Genomic DNA, 12,811 nt, shown 5'->3' with positions numbered 1-12,811 from the left:
ATAGATTTTTCTGCTTTTAAAGTGAAAGACCCCAGGTTTTAAATGTTCCTGTGACCCAGATTTGTTTTATAGCACCAAGGAAAATCAGATGGTTGGGATTTCACCAAAAACATGAATCAAATGAAACAGCATGTTTTAAATTATGCAAATGAGCCAGCTAAGAAGTGTGATGATATGTAGGCTCACATGCTCATGTACTCTGTTGGCACTGTGCAAGGCCAGAACACTTTGTAATGTTATTCTTTCCCATTTACCTGCAGTGTTGCCCTAAGGTTCTTAGAACTTTAAGTGCAGTAAGTTTTCTTTTGTCCATCCCTTTCTTTTCTTCACATCACAAAGGTGATAAATCATAGTGACCCTCCTTGTAGGAAAGAAAAATGGGCAAGTCTTTATGCAGCTTCTGTCAATGCCATCCTTTCAGACTGCTGGAAGAGGTCACCAAGATCAAATATAGACATCTCCCACTAGAGTGGAGCATGTGACCTTGAACTCTTTCCCAGCACCTGCCAACCCATTAATAGCCAGGTTTAGGATACAGCCAGGCTGAGGTTACTGTAAGTCTTATGTGAAGGAGAGCAATGAGCAAATGAATGGGCATTTATGTCAGCTGGGAAAAGCTTTACATGCAATTATAGTGCTGTGGTTTGCAGTCATACTCTTTGAGTCTTGGTGAAGCATGGTTCCATGTGTGTTTTGTGAGAGCTGCTGGATCTGACTGTTTGGGACTTACACAGTTTGGCTTCCTTGTCTGCCTGTGCAGCAGAAGAAAGGTTTCCTACTCTTTTTGACCATTCTGTAGCTTTGCACAGATGGGGAGGAAAGGATTTGTCCTGAATTTGTGTGATCATTTGTCTCATTGATCTGCAATGTTGCTTTTGGTTCTGTTAAAAGTGCTGCTATTTAACTGTGTAATTTCCCCTATGTACGTGTGCACCTCAGCCAGCCAGCCACAAGACCCTTTCATTGCACTCATGTAAGCAGCAATGCACAGAAGGGGTTCAAGGAATAAACCAAAGTTTACAGTCTGGTTCAGTAATTTATTAATTTAAGGCGGTCTATTTATTGTCTAATTTGCTTACTACAACTATTTTGTAATTGAAGGTATCTTTCTAGTATTGTAATTTATTGACAGCAATGTCAATTTTTACATGTCTGTATTGCAGCAAAACAATTATCGTAAAGCACAATTGCATTGTGTAAACAGTAATACGTAAGGTAGTCCATTTGCCTGAATACATTAAAGTCTATTAAAATGGACTAAACAAAAATGTGACTTTCTCCTTATTTCCTACATTTTGATTGTCAGTCATTGTTCGCTCAGTTATGAAGTGGTTTGTTGACACCAAATATTTTAATAATTCCTTTGCAAGTCCTTGTGCCTATGCCTTTGAGATGCTACTATAGTAATTAAACTGTCTTTTAGGTGAAATGCTTGCGAAGCGTCCAGTTCTGTGCCTGGCAGCTGGTGATGCATTATAGAGACATTGAGCTAATCGATTAAAACCGCAGAGACATGGGAGTTGTCTGACAGCACTGTACTAGGATGAAATTAGTTGGAATTGCATGGTGAAATTAAGGGGAATGCAGGTGATTGCAGCCCTTCTGGGAGAATCCTGGGTGAGAGGAACACTGTGCACTGATCCCTGTGTAATTAGGACAGCCATGTTTTAACGGTATTTCAAAAGTATTAAAATGGACTGGGTAAATCAGCAAGGTTGTTTCCAGTGAACTTGGCATCCATCCACTGTGACTAAAATAACATGAAATTTTTCAGCTGCTAAGAAATGTGAAATTGGACTAATTGTCTTCTAAGTAGTTTGCTAGTGTGTTAGCCTGTAGCAGGTCAGAAGTATGAATACTTTATGCTTTCAGGTCTACTATTGGAGCTTAACACATTCTGCTACACTTGTAAAATAAATTGCACAGAGTTCATGGTAGAATATTTTTGGAATAGACAAGGCAAGTATGAACACATACTGAATCACAGTCCATAGGGGCAGCTTGGATATACTAGTTTGTAAAACTGCCTAAAGGGTCTGTTTTGAAATATTGCAAAGGATACTCAAAGAGGCAGGCCTAACCTTAGATGGTCTAAGCAGAGGTGCTCCTTTTCACTTGAAACTTGCTCTACACAGATGCTAAGGAACCTATAATTTCCAGAAAAATCATTATTAGCTTTTCCATATAAGTGAATGAAAATTGCACTCTGCCTCATATTACTCTTATAATTTTTCTAAACCGTTCTGGTTGTAAGGGAATCCACTTTCTTCTCTGATTGTACTTATCTTCATTTGAGTCTGGCAATACTCTTTGGCTAAACTGTTCAGCAGAGTGGGTAGATGTGGAATGCCTGTTGTCAGTACCAAAACCAACATCACTGCTGTACCTTTCAGTCTAAAGCAAAATGACAAAAGACCCACTGGATGTTACAAAAAATGCCTCTTCCTGTCATCTGGACTGTTCTTTCAGGCCTCATGGAGACCAGACTGCACTCCCAGTTATAGCACTAGGGTTCTATAAAACCTCATCCCCTGGAGCTCTCTCTTTCCCCTTCTGTCTCACAGTCTGACTTCCACAGAGCCGGAGGGCAGCAGAGGTGATGCCCTCCTAGGAATCTGGGAGTCAGGTCTGTCTGGTGGATTCCAGCTGCTGCATTTAATGAGGGTTAGTGCAAGGGAAGCTGATTACACTGGAGGTAAATTTCTGTCGTGGTTTAACCCCAGTGAGCAGCCAAGAACCACTCAGCTCCCCCACTAACAGAATCAGGGAGAAAATCAGAAGAGTAAAAGCTTGAAAACTTGTGGATTAAGACAATTTAACAGGGAAAGAAAAATCTGCACACACAAGCAAAGGAAAACAAAAAAAATTAATTCACTGGTTCTCATGGGCAGGCAAATGTTCAGCCATCTCCAGAAGACTACAGTCCCATCACAGATAATGGTTACATGGGAAAACAAACACCATCACTGCAAACGTCCCCATCTTCCACTTCTTCCCCCCAGCTTTATATACTGAGCATGGATGTCATATGCTTTGGTCAGTTTGGGTCACCTGTCCTAGCTGTGTCTCCTCCCAACCTCCCACGAACCCTCAACCTCTTTGCCAGCATGGCAGTATGAAAAGCAGAAAAGGCCTTGGCTCTGTGCAAACTCTGCTCAGCAATGACAAAACATCTCTGTATTATCATCACTGTGTTCAGCACAAATCCAAAACACAATCCCATAGCGGCCATTGTGAAGAAAATTAACTCTACCCCAGCCAAAACTAACTCAACTTCCATCAAAGCAGATTAATGGATTATTATAAAGGAGAAGTTGATTCTGCTTCAGTGTAGAAGAGAGATTGTTTGTCAGTCAAACCAGTACTGTATACAAAGGCAGAAATAATAGAATTCAACAGAGGCTTAATTCACTGTGAATGTGCTTCCTGAATAAAATAAAACCTGAACAGCAGGATGCCTTAGAAAACACATGGATGTGCTCATTGGGCAGGGCCCATTTTCTGCCTCACTGTCAACCTCTGAGCACTGGATCCTGATGGGGCTGGTACTCAGTTACAGGCCAAATGCTGTGTTCAGAATCTAGGCTATAGTAATTTCCAGGAAATACTTCTAATATCACTGTGAATCTGGGAGTTAGTGGACAGAGTTTTTGCCCTGTAATTATCTTGTATTCAGCCCAACTAATCAGAACAAATCACTACTGAACTCAGTTCTTGTGATCAGTTGTATACTGAACTGCTACCACTGACTGACAAAACATACTGCCTTTTTAGAAAATCTCTTCTTAATTTTGTTTTGAAAGAAACTTGTTTATGAGTTCTTTTTTATGGTGTCTTACCTTTAAGCTACCATATTAAAAAAGTCTTATTTTCTTTTCCATTTTAATTCTAGCAATCAAGATGTTTATTTTGGAATGAGCTGCAGCTATGCAATAACATGTTTCACTCTAAATATCCAGTATGTGTTCTCAGTTCTACTGAATTAAACATTTACTTTTTGTTGTTTTGATCTGGTGTGGTGTGGTGCAGAGCGGGGGGCGGGGCATCTCTGTGTTTATTTCTGCAGTTTCTACATTGAATAAACCCAGAGTTATTATGGTAACATACCTCATATCTTTTTCTGGTTAAAACATATGTTTTATTCTTAAAACTATATTGACCACATCTGTTTTAAAACGCGAAACTGCAGCATATTTAGGAGAATATTTATGTAAGAATGGGAATATACACACTGCACATCTCAAATATTTCCTCTTTTAACCTCCACATTTTGCCATACATGTATGCACAGAATACACCTCTCCATTCTCCTATCAGTGAAAGAACAGCTTCATTCAGCCTGAGCATATCATTGTCCTCCATGATGAGAAGACCTGGTAGCTGGAATAGTAATTTGGCACTGTAAGGGGAGTTCAGTATTATCAAACAGTATGTCATACTTTCCTATTAAGCTTTATCTGAGATGCAGTAAGAATTCAACACCTCCCTTATCTGCCAAAATTTGTCTACAAAATGAACTGTTAAAGAAAGTTATTGGGTTATTTTTGCAAATCTGCCATTTGTAAAGGCATTTCTCTTGACCATTTGCCTGTAAGCCAATGTTGGCGTGTAAGTTATTAAAAAAATCCAACAGAGTGGACAGCAATTCACTTGTCCTAGTTATGCATCAATTCAAGATGTTTTGAAATGGTTAATACCAAAAGACAGTCTTAAAAAGTGCAAGAAGTAGAGGAAAGTATTTACAAAAATATGTGATTGGAGACTCCTGGCCAATTTTTACTTACAAAACTTAACACGGCTCTAATAATGAAGTCATAAGTGGTGCCTTTAGACTTAATTTGGATTTTTATGCTCTCCTATTTAGCCAGATTTTGATTTTTGATTTTTACTTTCTTGTTTAGATAATTCCATTTGGCATGGTTGTTCTTGTGCATATTTCAAATATAAAAACTACATAGTTTGAGGACTCTCCTGTCCTTTATCTTCTATTCCTGATGAAAAACCATTGGGAAAGTTTCGGAAAAGATACTCATAGAACATGCTTAAATATTTCTATGTGAAAATCTAAGAAGGTATAAAAAAAAGTGGGAATTTGTTTTGGATGAGATCCTTACCTATAATTTTACCAAAAAGCAGAAATCAGATTTATATCAGCTGATTGTTCACATTTTCAGCTCTTGCGGTGATGAAGAGGAGAACTCTACTTTTTGGTATGTCATCTGGAAATGATAGAAATTGGGAAACATCCAGATTTTTTAGGGCAATAATTATCTAGTCGTTATTTTAAATGGTTATTTCTTAATAGCAAGTTTTGAATGCAAAACAATTTTCGAATGCTTGGAAACATTGCAGTTTAATAGAAGCCAGTAGAGACCAAATAAAAAGAAGACTGTAAGTTTTAAACAAGGAAGCATGAATAATAGTACTTAAACTAGAACAGTCTGAGTTGTACTCAAAAAAATTATGAAATGCTTAACTGTAAATTAACCTAAATACGTATGATAAGCTAATGAAATACTAAAATGGTTACATAGCATCTTTTCTTCCTGTACCAAAAATTAGATCTTTGATAGCGCACAGATCAAGCACTTATTAAAATAACAAAACCAAACAAAAAACTCCCATAAAACCAATACTGAAAAATTGTTTCTGGAACTTTTTAAATGATACTACATGAAACCACTGAACTACTTTATTGAAGCCGTTATGAACAGGTGTTAATAAAGACAAATCCACATTCAAAGGGAGAATGTTATTTGCTTTCTCTGTGAAACAACTGTTTCATGCATGTGGGGTCTGTTGCAAATACTTCGATATAATCCAAATTTTTGGAATATTTTTTGTAAATGTAGCTGCACTGACCAATGTAATTGCTTTAATTCCCTTTGTTATGTTTTAATGTGATGTTTAAATGTTGTGTTTACACCTCTACATTCTTGCATGTATTTTTCCATTCGTATTTTTAACAATACTAAATCTGTTGCCTGCCCCTTGGACTCTTTAGATCTCCATTTCCATATACTTCCCAGCCTCAACATGAAATGATCAGGGACCTCTACAGCCATCACCATTCCAGCCTTTGAATTAACAGCTTGTTGCTATTTGAATTAATCAGCTTGTGTGCAAAACCATGATGTACAGCCTTTTCTGAGGCAGCCCTATCAATGGTTCCCCTCCCCATAGCCAGTCCAGTGCTTCTGGAGTTGGGTTCTGTTATCTGTTGAACTTTCTGGACTGCTTTTAAGTCATGAACTTAAACATGCAGCCCCAGATACCTGGGGTGGAATGGCAGAGCATTTAAAGTCTTGTGTGTGCTGTGTGCCAAAGTGCATCTCAGACCTGCCAAATGCAACACCTGGAGCATGTGCCAGGATGGGATGCTTTGCTTTTGCCTTTCTTTCATTTTCTTATGCCTTTCTACTACCAAACTTTGGTTTTGTACTATGATGCATGGCAGTCTGATTTAATATAAATAAACTGAAGTGCATTCTTTGAAAATAAGATAAATGTTCGCTTTGTTCTCCACACCACGGAACAGCAGCTATCACATTTGTTTAACATGTTTATTTTTTTCAAAATAGACCAACTTTATTCTCATTGGCCATTTTCTGCATTTAATTGCAGGTGTGTTCAGCTGTTAGTTACCTTCCTCATGAAAGTGACAGTTGATATACATTAGATTTCCAAATACGTGGAAGTTGGCTTTTTAAGTCAGGATGCATTTCTGTTAATGTTTTCTCATCACCGTTGTCTTTTTCTGTTAACTTCCATTCCAATAATGCCAGTGTTACAGCCGTATGTACTTTTATTTCCAAGCAGAGTTTGCAGTGCAAAAGGAAATCCATATTCTATGTGTCTCGCCAGGGAAGAAACTTTTAAAGATTTCATTGCAAGATAAGGACATGCGTCCAAAGGGGCTTTGTAGCTGAAGGAATATGATCTCCCAGTGGTCTACAGGCTTATTCAACCAGGGCAGTTGTCTCCTCATGAGTAGTTGTCTCCTCATGGGTGGAGAGACTGATTGACTGTACCAGACTTCCCTCTGGAATCAATTCATATTCCTATGTACCATTATAGCATGAATGTGAGGTACTCCAGCAGAAGCTAATTAAGATACTCAGATGTGCCTTAGAATCATAATTTTCTCTCATCTTAATTTTCTGTGCAGTGACTTTTAAGCTCAGGTTTTTACAACGTTCTGGCTGTCGTAGGAAGAGTAAGAAAACTAAAGAGACTAAGATATCAGCCATTGTTGCCTTAGAGTGTTTGCACATTCTTTGAGAAATTAAGTAAATGCAGAAAGACATTTGCGGTGAAAACGCACTTTCTCTTTCTACTGGTACATCAGTAATGTTTCCTTTGATGGAAATGCCTGGATTGCATTCTAAGGTAAGGGATGGAGGCAAATCTGAAGTTTGTTGGTTAATTGGGTAAAAATAACAATGTAACAATAGAATGTTGCCTGAAAGAAAACTCCAAGGAAATACATAACTGTTCACTTAAAGCGCAGCCATATTAATAGGTCACATTATTGTTCTGTGACATCAGTAATGCAGGTTAAAAGACAAGAAAGTGCAACACAAACTCTACCCTCTCTTCTAGAAAAATTTGCCATTGCCATTTTCTCATAAAACACAATAGATGTTTGAAAAAGCTCCAAACTAATTCCGATAAGTGAATTAATTAATCAGTTTGCTAGCCGTATATTTTGAAGAAACATTTTTTGTCAAATAAAATTTGCTGCTTCCAATCTCAGGCATTAGTCTTACTTGGTTAAAAATTATTACCAAACATTTCTGTGGAACAGTAAGCTTTTGTGTTTTTGTTTATTTTCTCATCATTTTTTCCCCTTGAAGCAATTCCTACAGGTCTATGGATGTACAGGCATTTATTTTGAAACTTTACATGAAATGATTTGCCCTTCCAACATGCCTGAGCTCAAGATGTGATTACAAAGGCCAAAAGGGTTTGTCTATATGGACCTAATTAATTAAAAAATGGAAGTTATAAAGGTTACGTAGTTATTTATGAGAAGATACAGAAATATAAAACCAGACTCTATTACATGACATTTTACTTTGTTCTCCTGGCTGAAGAATTATAAAATTAAACTTGCATTAAAAAAATAGAAAAGGCAGATCATGCAAGATTAACCTGATACATTTCTAGTCAGACAACTGTCTTTTGGGGTTTTTTTTGAGGGGGAGGTGGGGTTATGGGGTGGAGAAAATGCTAACTACTAATAGTCTTTCTGGAGCTTAATTTGCTATAATGCTTTTTTAAGAAATTATTTATTCAACCAAAAAGTATAGGTGTCAGCATAAAAATTTATATTTTGTGGATTGGGTAAGAAACTAAGCTCAGTGAGACAGCAGTGAAAAGGAGCTTCCTAATAGGAGAAAAGATTTTAAGGAACTGAAAAAAGTTGACCAGTGACACAAAACTAAGAAAAATAAGCAGTCAGGGCTGAATAATTTTGAGGGTTGTAGCAGAAGAAATGGAATTAAATTGTGTAGCAGAAAGTGCAAAATGCTGCACCTGGGGACTAATAGTACTAAATTATCTTAAGGCAAGAAATTCTACCAGATAGGAAAGAATGAAATAGAGAAATTGATCTTCAAGATCCTAAAAGGTACCACTGGGATGCAATGTGATAAAGTCACATGTAATCTTGATGTTTCGGAGGAGATTGGATGGTACTGGTAGAGCTTTAGAAGGGAACGATTTATACCAATTCATATGAAATACTGGGTACAGTGGCTAGTACCAGTGGTGCCCCAACCAAGGGGTATTGTTCATCTTGCTCTGGGGTTTCCCTCTGCCTCCAGGCTGTGTGCCCTGTTTCCAGGTGTTGTATTGGCAAGCTCTATATGAGCATATATGGGTTTATGCTCAGCACAGGAGGGAAATGAGACCTGGAAGGGTTTTACTGAGGGTTATGGCACTCTGATGTGGAGGTATCCAACAGTTCTGAAGAAGGAGCTGCCACTATTGCACTGGGCATGAAGTCTCCTATGCTGAGGAAAGGGGAATTCACAGTGTGAAAGATACTGATAAAGTCTTTGAGGATCATCAGGAGAATAGCTTGTTTATCTGGGGATGGGGAGAATGAAAAATATAGAAATGTTTATAAATTTGGATAGAAGTTAGAGGTTACCAGCAAAAAAAAGGCTAGGTGACGATGTGATTGCTCTCCCTGGGGTGCTTAGAATTCCAGGCACCCTGGAAAACATTCCAAGTTGGAGGATCATGTAGTTTCAGGCAGAGTTTGGTATTAGCTGGCCGCAAATAAATTTAAGATGGAAATTTAATGAACGATATCCAGCCACTAAAGTAATCAGAACGTAGAAGAGCTACAGCAAAAGGGGCAAAAAACTGAATCCTTTTCAGAAGACAATCAAAACACTTTTGAAAATATAGATGATGATTTGTGCAAATAGAGTACCAAGCTCAGTGAAAAAGGAGGACCTTTCCACTCTTCCTCTCTTGATTTCTGAGACATTTAACTATGGGAATCCACCTATGGGATTAGTTCAAAGAATTTCTTGCACATAAAGAAGCCCAGGTTCCCTCTTCACTCCTTCCTAAATTCTCCCACCTTTGTACAAGTAACATGCAGAACAGTTTCTTGAAACGGTGTCCTGTTATGTCTTGTAATATGCAGTGGCCTTGTGATATGAATTAATGTCATCTACAGGGTAAGCTGAGAATCTCCAATAACACCTGTTTCAAAGTGTAGGCTTGAACCCCAAAGCCAGAGGGAGAATGCACAGTTTCTTATGCTGAATTCACTAGACATCTGAGCATCCAGTTTTAGTCTAAAAGAATCTCAACTTCTGTTTAGATAACAGATGAGGATGCTGCAGGAGAGAAGCATTATTATAATATGATAGCTCAGATGCAGCCACTGCGTGTACTGAGATTTTTAAATTTAGTCCCTCAGTCATGGTAGAGTATTTCCAGGAACAGCACGTCTACGGAATGAAAGATCTCAATTTTTTGCAGGCTTGTTATGTTTGTCAGTGTGCATGTAAAAACTTTGTCAAACTCAGAGTGTTTTAGGCCAGCAAAAATATAACTGATTAGTATTTTAAATTTAAATTAATCATTATTTATCATTAAGTTTAATATTTTTAATGTGCAGGTAATATTATTACTACTACATCTGGTTTATATTTCTTGTTACTTGTAGTTACATGTATATTTATGCCAGTGAAGGAGTCAACACACTTTTAACTGCTCTTACATTGCTGAGATATTTAATTTTCTGTGCAGGTAGGAGCTGTCAATCAAGGCTAATCAAACTGGCACAGTTAACATAATACATCATAAAATTTCACAGGAATGTCAACCTATAATTCTGTCAATCTGGTTAAAGGAAATAGGCTAAAAACAATATTTTCATTTTGTAATAACACAGGGAAACAGAATTTTGGAATAATGTTTTTACTGACTGCTAGAAATATACTGTGTATAGGTTTCAAAAGCAACAGTAGTTTCCATTAGAATTGAATTGGTCAAATATCCAGAGTATTGAATCCTTATTTTTCACTTTTCTTACTCTTAGATAGTTTCCGTGTATCCTGGAAAGGAATGAGGTGTTGCAGTTCTCCCTGTACTTTGACACTGGAGATGTCAAGGCAAAAGGGAAACAAGGAGTCATGAGTTACTTCTGTACTTCTGTCACTGAAAGGAAATGTTATATGATGGGACTGGCCAAGGTTGGTTGGACAGTAATATCTGGGAAAGAAGATTTTCAGCTCTGCTGTCAGCTATATTTATCTACCTTGTGTGCTAAGAGTAGAGGAAGCTCATAGCAAAAATCCATGCAAAACAGATATAGTTTGACTTCAGTATATATGCATGGGAACAGAAAAGTGCAGTCTGGCTGTTTGCATGCCACAAATAAGGAATGTAGGCAGAAAACGTAAGGCTTCGAAACCCAGTGTCTTTCCACTTAGGAGGTTATGACTTGCAGACATTTTCAAGGGGGTTTTTGTAACCATTCAAGCCCTTATCAGACAAGGTTGAGTCTGTTCAAAATAGCTTGCTTCTCAAATTTGCCTTTGGCAAAACTCATACAAATGATTGAACACTACCAAGCTCTCAGCAAGATATATCCATTTACTGCTATTAAAGTGAATCCAAATTCACAAGCAACCCTCTTAAAATGAGTGAGTTTTCTCTTAAACTGAAATATTAATTGAGCCAAAAAGGTGTTACAGAAGTCTATATGAACATAGCTTGTTCAAGATCTGATGATCTTTATTTGCTGAAGTATTTGATTGTAAGGTGTTTCATGAGCTGAGGAAGGAGCATCTTTAGAAGCACTGGGGAGATTTCTCTCTCCTCCTACAAGATGATTTTCTTTGAAATACAGAGCACGCTATAAGGAATCACCTAGGGTAGGTGGTCTTTGTCAGTTGATGTTACATATGTTTTTAATCCAGGCAAAGCTTAAAGGGAAGGTTAGGTGAGATGGATGTTTAATTATCAGGAATTTTAGGTGCAGAAGCTAGAGGAAAATGGATGAAAAATTAATCTGAGATCTTTAAATGAAACATAGGTCTTGATGCAGGAAGGCTGAGAAAATCAAGTGAGAATATGGTCTTTGCGAAAGGCAGTATTAACAAAGAGATGTCAATTTACAAAAAAAGCTAAAAGAAAAAAAGGGTAAAAGCAGGTGCAAGCAATCATCATTCCTGGTACAGCATCCATAGGGGAATGGCTGAGACTAAACAGGGACTGCAGTAAGAGAAGAGAAGCAGAATGGAAACTGAATTCACTTCAGTTTAATATGTGAAAATCCATCATTCTTTAGCAAAGTAGCACAGAGAATCTGAGACAATGACTTCTCATGGCAAATAGGCAAGACTAATTTAAAAATAATCAGCAAAGAACTTACAGTGATTCAGTAGTTTGAAGGAGAAGTTTACAGATTATATCTGGAGGGAAAAAGCAGAAGCATTTCAAGCTTACTTTAGTTGCAAGCTTAAACAGATTTTTAGATACCATTAGCCAGGGAACAGTCTGCTTGGCAAAGTGATAGCTAAGTTCAGGAGCTGTTAACAGGGATAACAGAGAGGTCTTACAACAAGGGGTTGCCTCAGAATACGGAGTAAGAGCGTGAAAGTGAATGTCCAGTTGATGTAGACATGGAAGCAGTGAGAGAGCTGTGTCCAGCCACATGAACTTTTCTTACAATAATAAGAAATTATTATTATTATTATTATTATTGTGGCAATAGAAGATGATTTTGTAGACACAGCAATTTGGAAGCCAAGTACAGTAGCCTTGCCCATGCCTCCATAAACTCATGAGCTAAAAGGAGAAAGAACCATTTTCTCTTCTCGATTTATGCTTGTGAAGATGAATCAGTAAGAGAATTGTTGTTGCACAAGTGCCCAAGCTGTACCCAAATTTACTTCTCCCTGCTTCATTTTTCCTGTAGGAGGGAGAGAATGTGATTGCTCTGGACTCATTGCATTCACACTCAACCAAGAGAAGTAAGCACTGCTTTAAATGTGTAGCAAGAGGCTGCACAGGAAGAATTGTGTGTTAGTGCAAAGAAGGGAGACTAACTGAAAGGACAATGCTGGGTTGCTTCTTCCAATATAATGCTTGCCTCAAAGTTACATGAAAGCTGTTTTACATTAGTCTTCACTGCTGTCACACAATAGCACTGGGAGTTGACTTCTTTTAAAACAGCAAAAGAAAGTTTGAAAGAAATGTCAAAGTTAAGCTGCCTCAAGACTCCATCTTGAAAAGCCTGAAAAGTGACATGAGAGAAAGGAGCCCTTTGCCAGATCCC

At 37.7% G+C, this 12,811-nt stretch overlaps 1 protein-coding gene across 5 annotated transcripts in view; it reads left to right on the top strand.

The window, feature by feature from the left end:
- Positions 1-12,811, top strand: part of NPAS3 (neuronal PAS domain protein 3) — a 605,164-nt gene that overhangs the window by 228,916 nt on the left and 363,437 nt on the right. The window lies entirely within an intron of this gene.

This window comes from Pithys albifrons, chromosome 6 (genome assembly GCF_047495875.1).
Source record: "Pithys albifrons albifrons isolate INPA30051 chromosome 6, PitAlb_v1, whole genome shotgun sequence".
Lineage (NCBI taxonomy): Eukaryota > Metazoa > Chordata > Aves > Passeriformes > Thamnophilidae > Pithys > Pithys albifrons.
The sequence above is the reverse complement of the archived record's forward strand: the minus strand, read 5'-3'. Positions and strand labels throughout refer to the sequence as shown.